The sequence below is a fragment of the Xyrauchen texanus genome, chromosome 44 (assembly GCF_025860055.1).
Source record: "Xyrauchen texanus isolate HMW12.3.18 chromosome 44, RBS_HiC_50CHRs, whole genome shotgun sequence".
NCBI lineage: Eukaryota > Metazoa > Chordata > Actinopteri > Cypriniformes > Catostomidae > Xyrauchen > Xyrauchen texanus.
In genome coordinates, this window is record NC_068319.1 from 3,859,876 (window position 1) to 3,880,579 (window position 20,704).

Consider the following 20,704-nt stretch of genomic DNA (forward strand, 5'->3'; position numbering starts at 1 on the left):
ATTTACCCCTTTATTTTATTTTGGGCTTTTTGACACTTTGATTGATACAATAATAGAGATAGATCAGGAACTGAGGAGAAGTGGGGGATAAAATGAGGAAATGTTGTGAGCTAGATTCAAACCTGCATTCCTGTATGAGCACCACATCTGAATGTGTTGGAGAACGCCATGGCTCAAAGCACTTTTTAGAAAAGTGAATTCACAAATCCAATGAAAAGGAAATGCATTATTTAAATTATTGGAAGCCCACGTGAATCACAATTGCTAATTTGCATTCATTTTTTTATAGTGATTTCAACATCAACAGTTGTTGCACATTAAGTCTGGACTAAAATAACATGCATATACAGTAGTAACATATTAATTAAAATGATAGTACTTTATTATGATGTTTACATTGCAAATCCATTAAAATAATCATTATTGATTTACAGTATCATATTCTTGTACATACCATTTTTATTTTTTACAAAAAACATTATAATGTGCTAGGGACAATGAAACATTTAGGTGAACTTTAGCATTCAATGTAGTTAAATTTAATATTGTATATGGTTATTAATGAATGCTTTACCAATGTTTTCCACAAAAATTTGATTTAAATCAATCAACAATTGGTGCACACACCTGCGGGACTTTCATGAACCCTGTGTTCAAGACCCCTAGCCAACAGTGAAGACAAAAATGGTTTCAGTTGTTAAAAACAACCTGACCACATTGAAACCAAACCCCAGGGCTTTCCCACAATGTCAACCAGTGAATTTGAGCTTAAATATCCTTAAAGATTCCCTTGTAAAAAAATAAAGTAACAGGAGAAGCTTGACTGTCCCTGTCTGAGTTTCAGGCTCAGTTATTGTCCCAACCTGTGTGTCAAGGGCGTGCTCATGCCATCTTATGTGTACTGACTTCGAGCGATATATGACCCCTCTTAGTTGTGCACTGAGCGCTTTTGTAGAGGCAGATTTTTGTAGATATTAACACACTGAGACTGTGAGAAGAGCCTTGAGGGTCACATGGTATTGTTTTTTATTTATTGATTTATTTTATCCCTTTTCTCCCCAATTTGGAATGCCCAATTCCCACTGCTTAACAAGTTCATCGTGGTGGCACAGTTACTCACCTCAATCCGGGAGGTGGAGGACAAGTCTCAGTTGCCTCCGCTTCTGAGACATCAGTCTGCGCATTTTAACACGTGACTCGTTGTGCACGACACCGCGGAGACTCACAGCATGTGGAGACACATGCTACTCTCCACGATCCACACACAACTCACCACACGCCCCATTGAGAGCGAGAACCACTAATCACGACCACGAGGAGGTTACCCCATGTGACTCTACCCTCTCTAGCTACCGGGACAATTTGGTTGCTTAGGACACCTGGCTGGAGTCACTCAGCATGCCCTGGATTCGAACTCACGACTCCGAGGGTGGTAGTCGGCGTCAATACTGAGCCACATGGTGTTGTTTTCAGCGCTGAATTTAAATGAAAATGTTTCTTCTCTCGCACTCTCAGTAAAGATGTACAGATTAGTATACAGTACATCCCAGGAGGCCAAAAAGTGCTCTGTGCTAAAAGGGTCAAAGCATTTTCAAATTGCCAGTAATTTGAAAACATTTTATCACATTTTGCACTTTTTGGAGAACGAAGAAAAAACAAAACGATTTTTTCAATGGAAAAAGTGTGCAAACTTTTCCTTCCTTGCATTTTTTTTTTTTTTAAAGTTACGCACCTGAGTTATGTGGGTAAGTTTGCAATGTTTGGCACGGACGTCTAAGCGTAATAGTAAACAACCATATTACTCATACTATTTTTGCAGTATATATAGTATATATAGCTCAACAACATAACTTTTTTGTATGCATGGTATACTAGGATGATCCACTACATTTGCTAAAAAATAGGCAATACACAAAGCTCTTTGCAAGGAATACTGTATTCCAAAATTCCAAATTTCCGAAATGATAACTGGAAATCACTCGCTAAATTGAACATGCAATGTTATGAGGTCATGTGGCATCCTACTGTTTGAAATATGTATAATTCCCAAGAGTCACACGATGACTCGTAATATTTTGTACAACTTGAAATTGTAAAATAAAAACGTTAATTGGTTAAAAAGATATGATTTTTATTCCCAAACAGACAACCAATCAACAATCAATTTTTAAATCAATACAGTACATGCATTTCATTTTAGCTAGCCTACTAAAATCATGATTAGGTTTAGGGTTTGTGTAAATTGTTAGTCTTTATGTTTAGGATTAGATTTGGGTTAGGGGTTAAACTTATGAAAATCGTATTGACATTGTATGTTGATTCAGAGTTTTTTTTTTCTCTATGTGAGTAAAAGTTTTATATTTCGTATTTATATTTATTCTTTATAGTTTTGTATTTATATGATACGTTTTTGTATATTCAGTAATCTCATACTATTGTTACCTGTCATGAGACTTGACGGTTTGATCATTACACATACTGTTTGATTTACTATTTCTAAAAAGTAGAAAGTATGCAGTATTTATTGTGTAGTATGCAGTCAGCAAAAACAGTGCACATGTAAGCGCAGCATAGTTCAAGCGGGAAGACTAGCAGCTGTACATCATCGCACCATTAGCTGGGTAATTCCCAGCCAATCACATGTAAGCCATTGCTTTATAAGTCTGCTCACAATCTATGTGCTAAGACAGCAACCTCCACCACCCCACCACCACCAGTTGAGTCCCATCCTGCACGGGGGTAGGCTCCTCGCCACTGCCTCCTATCTGAGTACAACTACTTCAGACTGCCAGACGGGGCTTACGCCAAAGAGAGACATTACATGTCTGTTTTATATTCATCAAAAAAATGTCATCTTAAATCTCACTCAAGTGTGCAAGTCTTCCTGATAGAACTGTGTTTTACTGCACCTCATTACAGAACCTAAAACACAACAAACTTTTGAAACATCTGTTTTGGTGATACAGTATTAAAATCTATGACTGTACACTTGCACTTGTTTATTATCACCTAAAGTGAGTCTAAAGTTTAAGACTTGGATCTTGGATATGTGAGTGGTTCTAATTATTATCTTAAGATTGCATTCGATTTCAGAAATTGATGGCTGATGTTTTTTTTTTTTACAGATTGTATCATGTCATTTAAGGTCATAAATGATATGTCTTTCCGCTCCTAACATGGGAAAATGGTTCTTGATAAGTAGAGTAAAAGTAGGTAACGTTTCTGTGATGTTGCTGCAAAGAACTATTGAAGAACCTTTATTTTTGATGTACAGACTGAAGCTTCTGAACATTCTGCTGGTCTTATCTCCTCTGCTGTTTGTTTCTGGTAAGCAATTTGCTGAAAACTTTCAAGGCCTCTCTCTTGATGTGCTTCCTGCCTGATGGAAACAGCCTTGCGATTAGATTCTGCAGTTCTCAGCAGATCACAGGAGAGCTTCACGCGGTGAGAGAGTTTAAGACTTGATAAGCTCAGAGCTCTCTAAAGCTTTAATCAGCTGAGTTTAACTGAGTTTAATTTAAGATAAGATATGAAAATAAAACAGGAAAGACGGAAAAATTGCAATTGAGGTCATTTTTGGTGGCTTGTATTCATGGCTGCTACATTGTTGTACAGTTTGCCATGTTTGTCTAATAAAAGTTTATTACTTATCTTGTAAAAGTCTTGCACTACATATATTGTAATATTCTTATAGGCTCACATTAGAACTAGCAACAGAGGCTTGTGCTACTTTACTTGAGGATTTACTATGCATGTGTGTGAGAGTTTTTTTACTGAAATTGAAATATATGTAGGATATTTTAGACATTGTTTGACTTTCTTAACAGATTTACTTTAACCAATGACTTTGTTTTAATTGGTTATTTTGTTTTGGTAGCCTGTAGGGCTCTTTGAAATAACTGAAATAATTTGGTGAAGTGATTTTTAACCGTTATGCGCTCAAGACCTGGATCTACTTGAAAAATAATTGCACGCCTTAGAACGTCCGTGAACCAATCATAATCAAGCATTCAACAGACCCGTGGTATAACTCCAAATTAATTCCCACAAAAGTGCATCAGTATTGATTTATGATCATTTATTTTTATTCTTGTCTCTATAAAAAAATTATTTATAGATAGATTTTTCACAACTGCTTATTTCACATATTGGCCCGGTTGCTAGGGTGGGTAGAGTCACATTGGGTTATCCTCCTCCTGGTCGCTATAATGTGGTTCTCGCTCTCTATGGGGTGCGTGGTGAGTTGTGTGTGGATGCGCAGATAATAGCGTGACGCCTCCACACGCAATATGTCTTCGCAGTTACACGCTCAACAAGCCACGTGATAAGATGCGCGGATTGACGGTCTCAGACATGGAGGCAACTGAGATTCGTCCTCCGCCACCCGGATTGAGGCGAGTCACCACGCCACCACAAGGACTTACAGCACATTGGGAATTGAGCATTCCAAATTGGGGAGAATAAGGGGAGAACCCCCTCATGCATCATGAAATTACATGCACTAACAATGATTAAAAATAACCAAGATTAATAAATGATATAATACAATATCAATCATTGTAGTTCATCATACTTAATGTATTGACTAATGTTAACATTAGATATTGTAATTGCAAATATTATTGTAAAGTGTTACTAGTATATCATATATTAAGAATAAGGCATTTAGATAACCCAAAATTCCAACTAATATACCTACGGTTACATGCAATCTGTTTTAGTTGGATCATTTGAACTAAAATACTATCAGGTTATGGCAATAATGTTACATCAGGAATAAATAACCAGAAAAAATCTTAATCTCAAATTTAACAAATCACTCTACCTCTGAATCACTCAACTTTTCTGCTGATGTAATCAAGGCCATATAGGAGGGGCAAAATATTATTACCCAATCACATCATAACCTACTTTACACACTCCAATCCCCTCATACTTCTGAATAATATGTTTAAATCAGAAATATATCACATTGTTGAAGTTTGATGTGTTTTGAATAATGTTCTCTGTTGTGTTTAAGAATGACAAGTTGAAGTAAATATATTTAATTCCTACCAATATCTGTGCAGGATTTATTGCATTCACATAATTCCCTTTTTTTTTCCAAGGCAGTGTCCCACAGGATGAAGTGTGTAAAAGACGTGTTGTATTGCATGACTGCAGATCAGTGTGCTGTGAGCGTGTCAGAGATGCACCTGCGGTGGGTCGTGGGAAATGCACACAATAGAGTTTGTGTCAGCTCTCAGCATCCTGCATGCTTCCTGTTCGGGAGGAAGTCGAGAACGCTTTGGATTCATGCACACACATACATCCAGTTCCCTTTCAATATTTACTCTCAAGTAAGCTTAAGGTTATCAAGGAAATCAAAATAGATCCTTTTAACTTTCGTAATACATGTTTGTGGTTTAATTGTGCATGATTCATCAGTGTACGTCACTCTAAAGAAAAAAACGTTGGCTGATAGGTTAGAGTCCAACTTAAACACCTTTTATCAAAATAACTTGATTGATAACTTGAGATCTAAACACTTTTACTATAGTACATGACTTGGTCATGGATGATCAAACTGCACGGTAGCGCAGCTGGTAGAGTGTTGCACTTGCGATGCAAAGGACAAAGTATGAGTATGTGATGCATGTGATGTAAAGTATGAGTCCTGAAGAGCATACAGTTTATACATGAGCCAAAAGTGTTGCTTCGGTGATTACATTTTATCACACATTTGCTTTTATGACACCATAGGTAAGGTTTAGGGTAGGGAGATTGGTTTTGTTGACTTAAAACTCAATAAAGCATTAACCTCAAAAACCTCATCTGTTTCAGAGAACATTTAGCTCGCTTTTAGCGCCACTCAGTGGCAATTTCACCTTGAAACTGCCCCGATATGTTTTAGGAACCAAGTAATATAATTTTACGAAAATATCGCCACAGTCACATTCATTTAATGAGATCAGGCTAAGAGTGAATAAATAAAGTCAAGGTTTAATATTTGGCTGAACTATTTCTTTAATGCGATTTTGTAATTTTCTATGTCAAGGCAGCTCAGAGAATCCAAATATATCCGTTGTGACAGGAAGGAAGCTCCAAATGACGCAGGAGGCAGTAGCAGCGCTCAAGGAAATATGTTGTCATGATAGTCACTCTCTGTTACCGGGCAGCAAAGGGACTGTGTGAATGTTTTTAGTACTTTCTAGTACTTTGTAATTAAATTGCATCATTGATTAATGCATAGCCATTGTCTTGAATGAGATGCACAATGAGTAATTCCATATTTTGATTAAGGGCTTGAACTTTTAATATCTCGCTGTCAACCGAGTTATAAAACGGCCAAGCGGACATGTCAGACATACAGCAAGGAATGGATCACGTGACGTAACAGGCTTTAAATCACCTGGACTCTAAGTTCCTGAATATGTTTTAATTACACAATCTCACACAGTGTTGTAACCATTTTATGCTCACGTGTGTGTTTAGTTCACATGTGAATATTATTAGACACAGTAAGACAATTGTTGACATACAGTAAGAGTACAGTTTGAGACATTGTTGAGATCTCTTTTTGAAAATCTACAGGAGACACTTGAAAGATTACTGGGGTCTTTTTCTCAGGAGAAACATCTGAGAAGCCGTCAAAGACGTCCATCCAGTGCGTTTAAACATAAAAACAAATATAATTCAAAAACAGTGCAGATGCATGCAAAAACATGTTCGGTGCAGGCCCCTGACTCATCTGTTCATGTGTATCTGCAATTGACTATTACAGTAACAGTCATAGTGTGTATGTATAGGGAATAATAGAAAGGAGGAGGTGAGAACCGGCTTGAGAATATAAATAATATTTGAATTAGAAACTTTAATTAGAACAAAGACAAACACACAAAGGTGTCGGACAGCTGTCCGTAAATCTCTCTCTCTCTGTCGCACTGCCATCTTCGGTCGGCCCTTATCCCTATTGAGGGCTAATTAGCCTGATTAGGGGCCAGGTGTGTAGCATCCGCCCCGTCTGCCAGCTGGTCATCCCCATATACTTGGATGGGGGAGGGGACAAGGGGAGGGAAACCAAAAAATACCTACACACTGCAACGGCGATCGTGCCAAATTATCAAAACATTTTAAAAAAGAGAGTGAAAGGCCAACACGGAGCGGCAGTGGAATATATAGAGAGAGAGATGAAAAAAAACACTTACTCGCCAGTTCTCCGATATGCTGTAGCTTGGTCCTCGGCCAATCCTCCATCCTCTAATGGAAGACAGCCAGCCCTCCCAGGGCAGATCGGAGGCAGTCTTCCGGCCCCTGGCAGATGGAATTGCCCGCCGCATTCTCGGGAAACAGAAGGGCTCTCCCCCGTCCCTGGCAGCTGTTCTACTGCTCCAGGCGGTCGGCCAGGAGCCCCTCCCAGCTCGCGGTCGCCGTTCTCAGACCCCGGCGCTTTCAGCAGCAGGTAGGGGTTTCCTCCGGCCCTGGCAGCGGCCCTGACGGTTCCAGGCAGTCGGTTAGAAGCCCCTTCTCCCTGCGCGGTCGGCGGCCATACCTCCGCTCTCAGGAGGCCGGGATCCTCCGTCCCCCGGCAGATGGCTGCGGCTGCTCCATTGGGGTAGATGGTAGTGACGAGGTCTCTACTACGGCGCATACGCTCCTTCTTCCCGGATTTCGGCACCAGTATAAAGTGGTTACAGGGAAAGAGGAGGCGAGAACCGGCTTGACAATATAAATAATAGTTTCATATAAAACTCAACCTAAAAGACAAACACACACAAACAGGTGTCGGATAGCTGTCCATAAATCTCTCTCTCTCTCTCTGCAGTTTCCAGTCGGCCTTTATCCCTCTCTGAGGCTTGATTAGCCTGATTAGGGCCCCGCCATCCACCCTGCCACAGTGAATTTGTTGAACGCATCCATATAGGAGTATATTTTGACAAGCTGAGGGCTCGGCTGTGTGCGAGACATAACAGCACATGGCAAAACAAAGTATTCCCAAGCCATACGTTACCTTTGAAGTAACCAAACATGTTGCACCATTATTGAACTCTGGATATGAATGTGGGCTAAACCCAAACAGTGGCAGAAGGGAAGATTATTAGTTAATAACAACTCTACATAGTATGAAAATGACCTAAATATGTGTTTGGAATGATGTGAATGTGAAGTAAATAATAACAGCATTTTCATTTTTGGGTGAATTGTTCCTTTAATGGACCCTATGCTGAACCCTGCTAATGATATGTATGTTCTTTCTAAGAGAGTGGAACACGCTGATATCTCGCCAGAGTCTAAGATAAGCTTTTATTCTGAAAATATAATGACTGGATTCAGTGAAACATTCATAATAGGGTCATTTGTCTTCTTGGGGGGCTGTCAACTGTGATTTTTGATTCCAGCCCAAAGATATTTTATCATGGTGTTCCAGAGCTGAACTCTATTTGTAGAACATCACTATAATGAAACCATTCTCTGTAGTCTGAAAATGAAGTGTCAGATGTCTCACAGGCCTTTAGTGTGAGGTCTGCCTCAAAGCCCTGTATAAATAGTGTAAAATACCATAGTAATATATCATACAAGTGTCAGAGAAAAAGTGTAAATATTTTTATTTATACTTGGTGTTAGCAATAGCAATGCTCTAAAAATCATTTAAAACACCTTTGCAACTCTCTTGAAACCATGCACAACGACACGCTGGCATACTGGATGTATACATGTATTTTCATGTAACATTCTTGTAATTATATTGTTATTTTAAAAAAAATCTATGTACTAAAAAGCTAGCTATAAACATGTACATACCTGCTGACTTGTCTCAGTATTTCTAGGTGACACCTTAATTGTATATTAAAAGTTTATATGGATATTTTATCGCCTCCCTCAGGATGTGAATAAACTGGTAAAATAACATCCGATTTCACCCACAGATTCAGTGCAACTGTAACACTACATCACAAGAACAAAAGTATTTTTATTTTGCACAATAAGATATAGAATAGAAACATGCAAATGTTAATGGTAAAGTGTGTAATTTCTCGTGGCTAGCGGTGTTGCAAAAATAACCTTTTGAACTCATGGATGAGAGATATAAAAAAAATTATGTCATATTTAAAAACATTTGTTTTGTGTTCCAGTAACATTATTTACACATAATGTAAACAAAATGAATTAACTTGAGAGACAGACTTGTCTTGGGTTAGTGAAGAGTTACTAAAAAAAAGTAATCCACTACAAATTACTAACTACTTCTCTACAAGTATAATCTGATAACTTTACTGAGTAATCACATTACTATTAACTTTACATTGCTTTCTAAAATACTTATCGCTTAGACGTACATATGAACATTTGTTTCATATTTTAACCGTATTAAATATAAATAATATTTGTTTCAAAATATTTGTAACCCAAGTAATGTACTTAAAAGTCATTACTTTCATTGAAAGTCAAATCAAATGTAATGCATTACACTACTTTTTGTGAAAATTATGACATTAACTAAGTACTTTGTAATCCGGATACACCAAACACAGGATATTATGCAATTAACTGGCAAATATAAGAAAAGAAAAAAATCTACATTTCAAGATATATTACTGTTATTATACACAGATTTGCTTCTCAAGTAAGCGTGTCTTGTTTTAAGGATGTTTAGATATTTTTACTGGAAAAGAAGCTGAAAAAAATGATTAAGAAATTAAGAAAGTATTTTAACCCCATAGAAATGACACACATCACCTGTACACCAAAGGCCAAGATCTAAAAGTGGATTAACAGATTCAAATAATCATGTGAAAGTCATCACATTTAATTGTTGACTTTTCATTTCAATCATCGTTTGGCTGCTCTTTCAATGTCTCTTTATCTTTGTGTTGTAACATTATGTGACAGTTCTGGCTGTGAGGTTTTTTTTTATGTTTTTATGATGGCTCATGTCCAGGCATGTTAGTGACGGTGTTTTCCTTTTGTGTTGTGAGTCAACACTTGGCCCGTTGTCATTTGATTTATCGCATGCGGCTATTGTTGCGACCTGTGCCGTGTTTCATTCCTGGAGGTTTCCCAGCGCATGCTTTAGTTTCGGTGGAGGTGCTCAGGTGTTTGGAATGTGTTTCCAGAGGGTGTGTCGAGATGTGACCTTTACACAATGGGCACATGGGCAACAACTGGGACAAAATTGGCTTTAATGTTTACACAAGTGGTTGTAGTTTAGTCCACTGCAGCAATACTTATTCTGCTAAATAGCTGTTGAATGAATAGCTTAGTTTCCCCTTTTTTTTATAAGTGGTTGGTGGTTCCAGGGTATCAAATGGTATTACCATAGTACTTTGATGTATACCAATATACTAAATGATGACCATATTCAAATACCATGGTTTTTATATGTTAAAAATTGTAATCAAAAGAAATGACTAATTACTCATAATCATATCATAATCAGGTGGCTGTGAATGTGTGTATGAATGGGTGATTGGGACACAGTGTAAAGCACTTTGGTAACCTCTAAGGTTAAAAAAGACACTATATAATTGCAGACCATTTACCAATATTACATCATATGGATTGGATAGGCTACATGGAATTTGTACATTAAAAAAGGCTAAAATGTGGTTAAATTATGAAAAAACTAAATTTTCACAAACTATATAGCCTATACAGTTAAATGCAGAAGTTTGCATAATACCTTTGTTTTTATAAGTTTCATCACCCCTTTCAGAATATATACAGATATTTTTTATGTGGTACTGCCCTTCAAAAGCTACATAACACAAAATGTACTCTTATTTACACAAATCATCATGTTCAAAAGTTTGCACCCCTAGGTTCTTCTTGCCTTCTTGAGCATCAATAATTGTTGGCACCATTTGTAATAGTTGTATATGAGTCCCTCAATTGTCCCAAGTGTCAAAAGCTGGATCTCATCATATAGCCACTGAAGAACTCAAATGTGCAGAAGATGCTGAGAAACCAAATAACTGTATAGTAGTTGGGGGATTTTTTATTAAGTAAAGTGGACATCTTTGCTGCTCAGGATGAAGCAGGGACTCATGAACAATTATTATGCTACCAATATGCTAGCAACATGCTAAAACGTGCTAGCAGTGCCTAGCTAAGTGTTAAAACAGGCTAGCAACATGCTAGCAACATGCTAAAACATGTTAGAAATGCCTAGCTACGTGCTAAAACATGCTAGCAACATGCTAAAACATGTTAGAAATGCCTAGCTACGTGCTAAAACATGCCAGTAACATGCTAAATCATGCTAGCAATGTCACAGTTTTGTGCATCTGTGTTGTTGATGATAGCTGTCCAGTTCAAGTCTGTCACAGAAAGACTTTTGTGTGTATTTTAAGGTTATAATGGAATTTAAAAATATATTTTGTGGTAATCAACAATGTCACAAATGGTAAGAAATGTATTAAAAATGGTTGAGTTTATATTGAGGTCTCTGACAGATTTTGGGATCTTACAGCCCTTTGAAATCCCTTTGAATGCACATTTTACTTACTGGCCGAAGTCACAAAAACCCATCCCCAAGTCTCTATGACATTCTGGTTTCTAGATATGGCTCGGGACCCTTCTTAAATGTAAGTCTGATATTTTTACACCAGTTTTATCGTCCTTCAGGTTACAATCCAATCGCTTAGAAAAAGTAATAGCACACCTCTCCTCAACAACCCATGCGATTCGAGGTATCATTCATGTTGGCTGCACAAATGCTGTGAAAGTTTATTGATCCCCTGGAGGAGGTAAACAAATCATGGAGACAGAAATACAGGACCATGAAAGCAATGAAAAAGATTGCTTTATTCAACTGAATAATACAAATAAAAAATGTGTAGAAGAACGATTTATTTTGCTTCCTCGTACAGATAAACACACATAGAAAGCAATGCACTATGAAAAAAGCAATCTGGCCTTTGGCAAATAACATTTCACCCCTAGGTAAAATAGCAAAGTACACGTTATATGTTCATCCCAAGAAAGTGGAAAATAGTATGTTAAAGTTGCCCGGATGTCATCTATTTAGGTTTCATTTTTTAAGCATGCATGCTTTTGGGGCTAATATATAGGACTAAGAGAAGGAGTTTTTGATGGTTATTTTTGTATTGTTTCATATGTAAAAAAAAAAAAAAAAAAAAAGCACAGCTAAATTATGACCCCATGAGATCAAACTAGATATGTACTTATTATTTTCCATAACTATTAACATAGAGGCCATCTGAGGACTCCTAAAAGTTGACAAAATTCATTTAGAGCAGGTATGTACCTAATGCATTTCAACAGTCTTTCAATTAGGGTAAACAAAAAATATTGATTAAAGGCTTTTAAGTTATCATTAAAAATCAATTCCCCTTTGGAGACAATGAACGGGATTTTTACTTCTGAAGCCAGAATTCTGAGCTCTATACTACCAGTCCCATCACCAGTAAATACATACTTTAAGTACATAGTAGAAGCATGCAGATCGAAATGCAGCCACAGTTGCAAATTGTTCTGGCCCACATAACTGTCCCAAGACTTAGGATTCCATACACCCATGCAGCCTCACCCTAATACGTGAGTTAATAACACCAATACCCCAGCTCAGTATCTCCTGCATGCCGCAAGCAATGTTTTTCCTCCCCAAGTGCTCCCACTCACAGGCTTGTTCTGTTTGAGGAGGGATATTGAGCAGTTCACGCTCGCTATGAATCACCTTCTTTACTTTAATTCTACTTGTGACTTCTTAGGCAGGTGTATATTTCTTTTGTGTGCACCTACACTATGGCTTAAGCCAAAGTTTACCTAATGACATTTGCATCTGGAGTCTTTCATCTATTGGCGACATTCACAGAACATGAAGGGCACTGTCGGTGTTTACTTTACTTGAATAGATTATGCAGTAACCTTTGAAGTAAGTACTGTGGGTTTCTTGAGTTGACGCACGACATTTTTTGAAAGGAGTCCATTTTAAAAATACAAACACAGAAAACCATCATGACATAACTGAGTTTTGCGATTGTTTCTTGTGACAGTTAGTGGATTTCCACCTGACTGCTATAGAATTGGTATTTTATTATTCCTAAATCTTGTTTGTTACTGTTGCGTCAAATCGTCTGGCATTTGCCAACAGCTGCATTATAAATTTAAACAACACTGATTGGCTCACAGCCTCTTCAATAATAAGTTGAGGGTGTGACAGGCTCATTACATTAGTAAAAGAGTGTAATGGGTTGTTAACAAATAAGGTGGTCAGAGATGATATAAATTAAGATTAAAACACAAGCATCAAGTTCGTGGAAATATAACCTTTGTATCAATGTTGGTTTCATTCATTGAAAATCATTTATAGCAAACAAATTAATGACTTAAAAAATGCCAAGTGATGTAACCAAGTAAAAGGTATTAAAATGTCAAAAATGTATTTTTTTCAACAACAAAAAAAAATGTGTCAAACATATTTTTCAAAGTTAAAAAAATAAGTTTTTTTTACAAATGTCATACATTTTTGAGTCACAAATATAATTATGTTTTCTTTGGCGTCTCCCCAATTTGGAATGCCCAATTCCCAATGTGCTCCAAGTCCTCGTGGTGGTGTAGTGACTCGCCTCAGTCCAAGACCGTCAATCCGCGCATCTTATGACGTGGCTTGTTGACTGCTTTACCACGGAGACGTAGGGCATGTGGAGGCTTCACGCTATTCTCCGCAGCATCCACACACAACTCACCACGTGCCCCTCCAAGAGCGAGAACCACATTATAGCGACCACGAGGAGGTTACCCCATGTGACTCTACCCTCACTAGCAACCGGGCCAATTTGGTTGCTTAGGAGACCTGGCTGGAGTCACTCAGCATGCACTGTATTCAAACTCGTGACTCCAGGGGTAGTAGTCAGTGTCAATACTCGCTGAGCTACACCCGCCCCAATTCACTTGTATTGTTAGTCACGGTTTCTTGCACCTAAAACCATCAGACATGCACCTTTCAACACTTTGTTTGTCTACATGCTACATAAAAATATTTGTATTACAAAAGAGCAAGAAAAGTTATGTTTACTATGGTATGTCCTCTTTAAAATATCTGTGATGTTTGAAAAAATTAATTCAAACCTAACACAGTACAAAAGTCTTCAGTCTAAAGGCGTTGTTCTGTGCTTGCAAGTAGCTTTGCCCTTGCGTGCTTTCCTTGGGTAATCTTTATTTCATTTTCACTCTGAACGCATGTGACACGCACTCCCGCAATGCTTGTTTCTCGGTTGAGAGGACGTTCAGTGTCAGAGCATTGCTGCCGAGAGCCGCCCTTCTGTCTGAATGCCAAAGTCCCTCTCTGTCACCTCAATTATTTCCTGTGGTATCTTTGACCTTAATGTGTACCAGTATCCCCATCACGTTTGTATAGAATTTACATATTGTCATCATTTGTTACAGGCCAATACAGTACAGCTATAGTACACTCTACATTCTGAAATCAGCTTGCCTTTGACTGATGAGTCATCTTTATGAAAATATAGAGGAAGATTTTTTAGGGGCAGTGAGATAAATTACATTTACAAGCAAAAGGAGACAATCCCTGTACAAATGTTAATGGAATATTCTGGGTTCAATACAAGTTAAGCTCAAACGACAATATTGGTGGTATAATGTTGATTACCACAATTTCATGTTTACAGTTAGGCACTTACAATGTAAGTAAATGGGGCCAATCCATAAATGCTAAAATACACACAGTTTCAAAAGTATTGCCAGAAGATGTAAACATTATATGTTAACAGGATTTTAATGCAATAAAATCAAGTATTTAATGGCGTAACAGCGTTTTCCAGATTACATGATGTACCCGCATAACCTCATTTTGACAACAAAGTTGTAAAACTAAGTTAGAAAGCGACTTTATCACACTAAAATCATGTTAACACAGATAATGTTTACCTCTTGTGGCTATACTTTTAAAACAGTGTGTATTTTAACTAGTGCTGTCAGTCGATACATTTTTTTAATCACGATTAATCCCATAACTTGTCATAGTTAATCGAAACAGGCTGAAATTTGGCACCATATTTATTTCCTTTTTAGGAATATGTGACAATATATTGCTTTATTAACATTTTACCAACAAAGCCTTCCACAGTATAAAGATAGAAATGTACTAAAATATCACCAATTCAAGTTAAATAATTTTTTTCCAAAGTCTAAATTTGACTAATTGAAAGAACTAGTCCTCACATAGGTTGCATATTCATTGCAATAGGCATTAAATCTCTTAAACTCTCATCCTCCACAATATTAATCAGCCGGCAGACTGTGGCTATTCGCTTTGCTACAGCAATCGTGAAGCTGCGTTCAAATGGCATTAAGAGCGTTTTGCTATATTAATACTAAAATTGTTAATCGTGATTAAGGACAATTAACATATTAAACTTTTTTAATTCATTGCATGCATTAACACGTTAGTTTTGACTGCTCTAATTGTAACATTTATGGTCTGGCCCTTTTCACTTCTATTGTAAGTGCCTCACTTAAACTTTGATTTAAAAAAAATAATAATAATAATGATTTTTTGTGGTAATCAACATTATGCCACAAAGGCTGTCAATTGAGCTTAACTTGTATTAAATCCGGAATATTCCTTTAACATTTGCATAGGCATCGTCTACATTTCTTGTAAATATCATTTTGATTTACTTTTGACTTTGGCAACTTGTGAGATTACTGGGTCTTTTTATCAGGGTAAAATCAGTCTCCATTTGCTTTACATTTTATCTCATTTCTGCCAAAGAGAAGCAATTTAAGATGTAAAAGAAATCTCATCTGTCTTCCCTATGGGTAGCTACAGTGATAAAATCAGCGGTAGGCAAAAAACAGCATGTTTTAGCATTATTAAATGCTTCGCTTGGTGTATTAAACCCGTGTAGAAGTTGCTACTGTTGATAGATAAAACTCTCAAGGTTATTTTGCATTATTCAACGTTCCTTCCTGGTAGAGAGGGAATATCCTGTTTCCCTACATGTTCTCCAGTTTGGATGACATGAGTATTTCTAAACACAACTGCAGAGAAAATCATTTGAGAGCTGTAAATATATAAATAAATATATAACCTATATTAATGTTTTCTTTTCACCCACTTCCTTCCAGAATGTATTGATTAAGCTATTTCTGCCTAGGGGTACCTTAAGTCTAGCTGGCATGGATGTGTTTGGAAATGCTGTCTAGGAGTTTATATCTAGAAAATCAATTTGTAATACTTCACAGGTTCTCTTACATGTACAGCTCACTATTGCAGCAAATGAAAGATGCCTTCAGGCAACTGAGGCATGAGTTTGAGACAACACTTTAAGATTAATGGGATGCGAAAAAGACTTTATTCAATGTGTTTGCATTCTTGAACTCTTAAACTATTGTAACACTCTTATTACAGTTCCTCCGAGCCGTCTTTTCTCAGGAGGTTTGTGTAATGCAACTCCAGCATCAAACGCACAGGTACCATGCTCAAGGCAAACTGGTAGGTACATAGAAAGCAAAGGCTTGTTATTGTATTGTATGGAATTTCACATCGTTGTCTGCCACGCTGGATGCTCCTTTGTCCCGTCCCTTAAAACCCACTCCAGCTGCACAAATACTGTAGCTCTCCTGGTCTGTCCTCTACTCCTCTTTCCCATTAAAAACCCATCTGTTCAATTCAGGGTGGCAAACCTACAGTGAACCGCAAGATTAGATGCTGTTAGCTCGTAAAACTGCACTGGAGTCCCTGTCGATTGCTGTTAACATCAAGTATTGTGTGAAGTTTAATATGGATTTAGCGGGAACATCGTGTTCCTGCAGAGCTGTACCACCCTATCTTACATACAGAACAACGTGTAAAATAGCCTAGAGGAAATGTTCACTGCATTAGAACACTTAGAACTAAAAATTAAAAAAATGAGACAATTGTTGACATAAGTAAGAGTACAGAGCTGTACAATTAATGTGGTTAGCATAGTGTAGATCATCTGGTCTCTGAACTATTTGATAATAAATGTTTCAGTACTCTGGTGCATGCATCTTTGGGCTGCTGCCCACAATTATTCACACTTACCCCCAGAAATTATATTTATGTTTATAATCTTATGATAAACACATTTTTTAAATATATATATTTTTGGGGCTTGGGAACGAGTATTGACGCTGACTACCACCCCTGGAGTCACGAGTTCAAATCCAAGGCTTGCTGAGTGACTCCAGCCAGGTCTCCTAAGCAACCAAATTGGCCCGGTTGCTAGGGACGGTATTTGAGATGCATGCAGGAAAACAAATGTCAAGGTGAAACGCCGTTTGCAACTTTTAATACATCTGTTTTAGAAGCACTCTATCAGTTGAGCTACTGCAGAATTTGATTGTGTTTGAACAAGCTTTTAAATGTAGTTGTTTATTAATGCAAACGTTAAAATGTATCGCCTTGTAAGTCATGTGCAATAGTAAAAGTGTTTAGATGTCATATACCAGGTTGCAGTCATGTATTTGCATTTGCACTGAGCTTATTTTGGTTGGGGCATATGCATTAACATTTTTATTTCATTTTTGCTGTTTTTCCATTATCAGTATTCTCTGGATGCATTTCTCAATTGTCTTATTTCCATTTGCGAAGCCATTATTCTGCCTACTTTATTCCAATTATGCAGAATTAACTTGAGATATTACACGTCAAACTCTGCCAAATTATTGATTCGTCCTTGTTAAGCTCAAACATTAGGTAAATGTGATGATTTATGTTTTTATAACAGTGTGTACAAACTGTACAAACATTTTCAAATGCCAGTTTCTGTGTCTTGCTCAATTTTTACTCCTCCACAATGACAAGTCCTCTATTTAGTGTATGCCAAATTCCTGAAGCTCCTATATGTGGTAATGTAAATGGTGAACAGTTGCATTTGTTTTGCAACAATTGACGGCTTTGTGTTTGCTTCTTCTAGTAACAAGTGGACACGGTGAGCAGCGTAGGCAACACTGAGCATACTGTCTGCTGCATTAAGCTTCGTTAGCAATGATTTCCTTTAAATTTGAGGCATGCAGACACTGTAATTTACCTTGTCTGATTTATCAATAACATGCACAAAATGCTCATTCTGAGGTTTCATTTACTAGCCAGACATTAGAGTATTTAACCCCCCTATTGCTCCTGGGAATTTTTAGGATAAATAGGAAAAACATTCACTCTGTTGTGTTTTCAATTTCCTTTGCAAATTGTATTGCTCACAGGTCATAGCTTATGAGACTTCAGTCAATTAAGTCCTCAGTTATGTTTCATTTAAGCACCAACTCATCATCAATAAAAAGAGAAATAAAATGTATCTGAGAAGAAAATGTCATAGCTCAGGGTTTGCTCTTTCAGTGATCACAAGACCTAATGGAGTTCTCAGTTATGGCTCGTTTTTGTACATACAGCTAGATTATAAAGTTATTCAATTCATTTGGACAGCATAGTTTAGATAATTTGGTTTTGGAGGACTTTGATGAGAAATGTTTGAATTCATATTGAGACCTGATTTTTACTGACAGTCTCTGAAATCTTAGCTAATCTGAGCACAGTTTGAGACATTACACTGAAAAACAAATGCTTTTCATTTACAGTGCATTCAGAAAGTATTCAGACCTTACATTGTTTTCACATTTTGTTGTTGCAGCCTTACGTATGCTAAAAAAAAAAAAACATCACATCAATCTTCACTCCATACCCCATAATGACATGGAAAAAACTGATTTTTGATACCCAGCTAAATTTGATAACTAAAATGTATTTAAAAGAAAAAAGTGAAATATCACATTAAGTATTCAGACCCTTTGCTGTGACACTTTTAGCTCAGGTGCATCCCATCTCTGGATCATCTTTGAGATGTTTCTACACTTTGAATGGAGTCCACCTGAGGCAAATTCATTTGATTGGACATGATTTGGAAAGGCACACACCTGTCTATATAAGGTCTCACAACTGAAAATGCATATCAGAAACAAAACCAAGCCACGAGGTCAAAGGAACTGCCAGCAGAGCTCAGAGACAGGATTGTGTTGAGGCACAGATCTGGGGAAGGCAACAAAAGATTTCAGCTGCATTGAAGGTTCCCAAGAGTACAGTGACCTCCATAATCCTTAAATGGAAAATGTTTGGAACAACCAGGACTCTTCCTAGAGCTGGCCGCCCGGCCAAACTAAGCAATCGGGGGGGGAAGGGCCTTGGAAAGCGAGGTGACCAAGAACTGAATGGGGACTCTGGTTGAGCTCCAGAGATCACGTGTGGTGATGGGAGAAACTTGCAGAAGGACGACCATCACTGCAACACTCCACCGATCTGGGCTTTATGGCAGAGTGGCCAGACGGACGCCTGATGAAATGAAAACTGAACTGTTTGGCCTCAATTCCAAGCGTCATGTCTGGAGGAAATCAGGCACCACTCATCCCCTTCTCAATACCATCCCAACGGTGAAGCATGTTGGTGGTAGCATCATGCTGTGGGGGTGTTTTTCAGAGGCAGGGACTGGGGGACTGGTCAGGGTTGAAGAAAAGCTGAACTCAGAACACAAGAGTGGCTACGGGACATCTCTGTGAATGTCCTTGAGTGGCCCAGCAGGAGCCCGGACTCGAACCAAATCGAAAATCTCTGGAGAGAGGAAACATTTATAATTTAAAACATTTTAGCACAAAATGTGAAAAAAATAAAGGGGTCTGAATACATTCTTATGCTTAATACTAATGCACTGTACATGATTGAATCATCAATATTTGTCCCACATGAATCAATTAAGTTACATCAACATTAAGTTTAGCTCATTAATTCGTTGTCAGAAACAATTTGTTCACTTCATTTCAACATAATGGCATTAAGTTATGTTTAAATTGCCAATTAAGTAGCCTCAATGTGATTTTATATGTGTCTCTGACATTAGAAATTTCTTCAGTTTTACATTATATTTTATTTACATAAATGTTATGCTTTTATCCAAAGTGACTTACAGTGCACTTATTACAGGTAAAATCCCCCCGGAGCAACCTGGAGTTAAGTGTCTTGGTCAAGGATACAATGGTGGTGGCTGTGGGGATCGAACCAGCAACCTTCTGATTGCAATTTCAGTGCTTTAGCCCACTATGCCACCACCACTCCACTAACATAATATTTTATGTCAGATTACATATTTATGTTAAAAGATTATCCTAGTTAGCTAACGTTTAGCCAGAGACTGTTTAGCAGAGACAGGCCACTTCTATTAAAATGAATAGGAGAAACTGAAACCCCCAACGGTCAACGGATGTGCAAAGGAAGTCCTGCCTTACAGGTAAAAGAGCCAATCACATTTAGGTACAGTCATCAACTGTCAATCAGCTTGAGAGTGCGCATGCTCATTAGTTAAACAAGCTGGGAAGATTTTGGCATTTCTCTATTCTAGTAGATTAAGAGGTGTGCTGTCATGAATGGAAATTGCCTCCCGACAGCATTCCAGAGAAGACTGACTTGCTTTGTTTTAGCTTGCAATAGGATACATGAGCATGTTAAATTCATAGTAGTAATTGGCCCTTGAGTAAAGCACCAATTCTGTGTAACAGAATTGGTTCTTAATCCCAAAAAACCAACATTAAACAATATTGAGTCTTCCCCTTTTCTCATCTTGCTCAATAATGCATAAAAAAAACCTTAATAAAAAAAACTTATGTTTTACTTGATTGGTTTACATTCACCCTACATAATGTAATCTAGTAGAGTGCACATTTGAGAAAATTA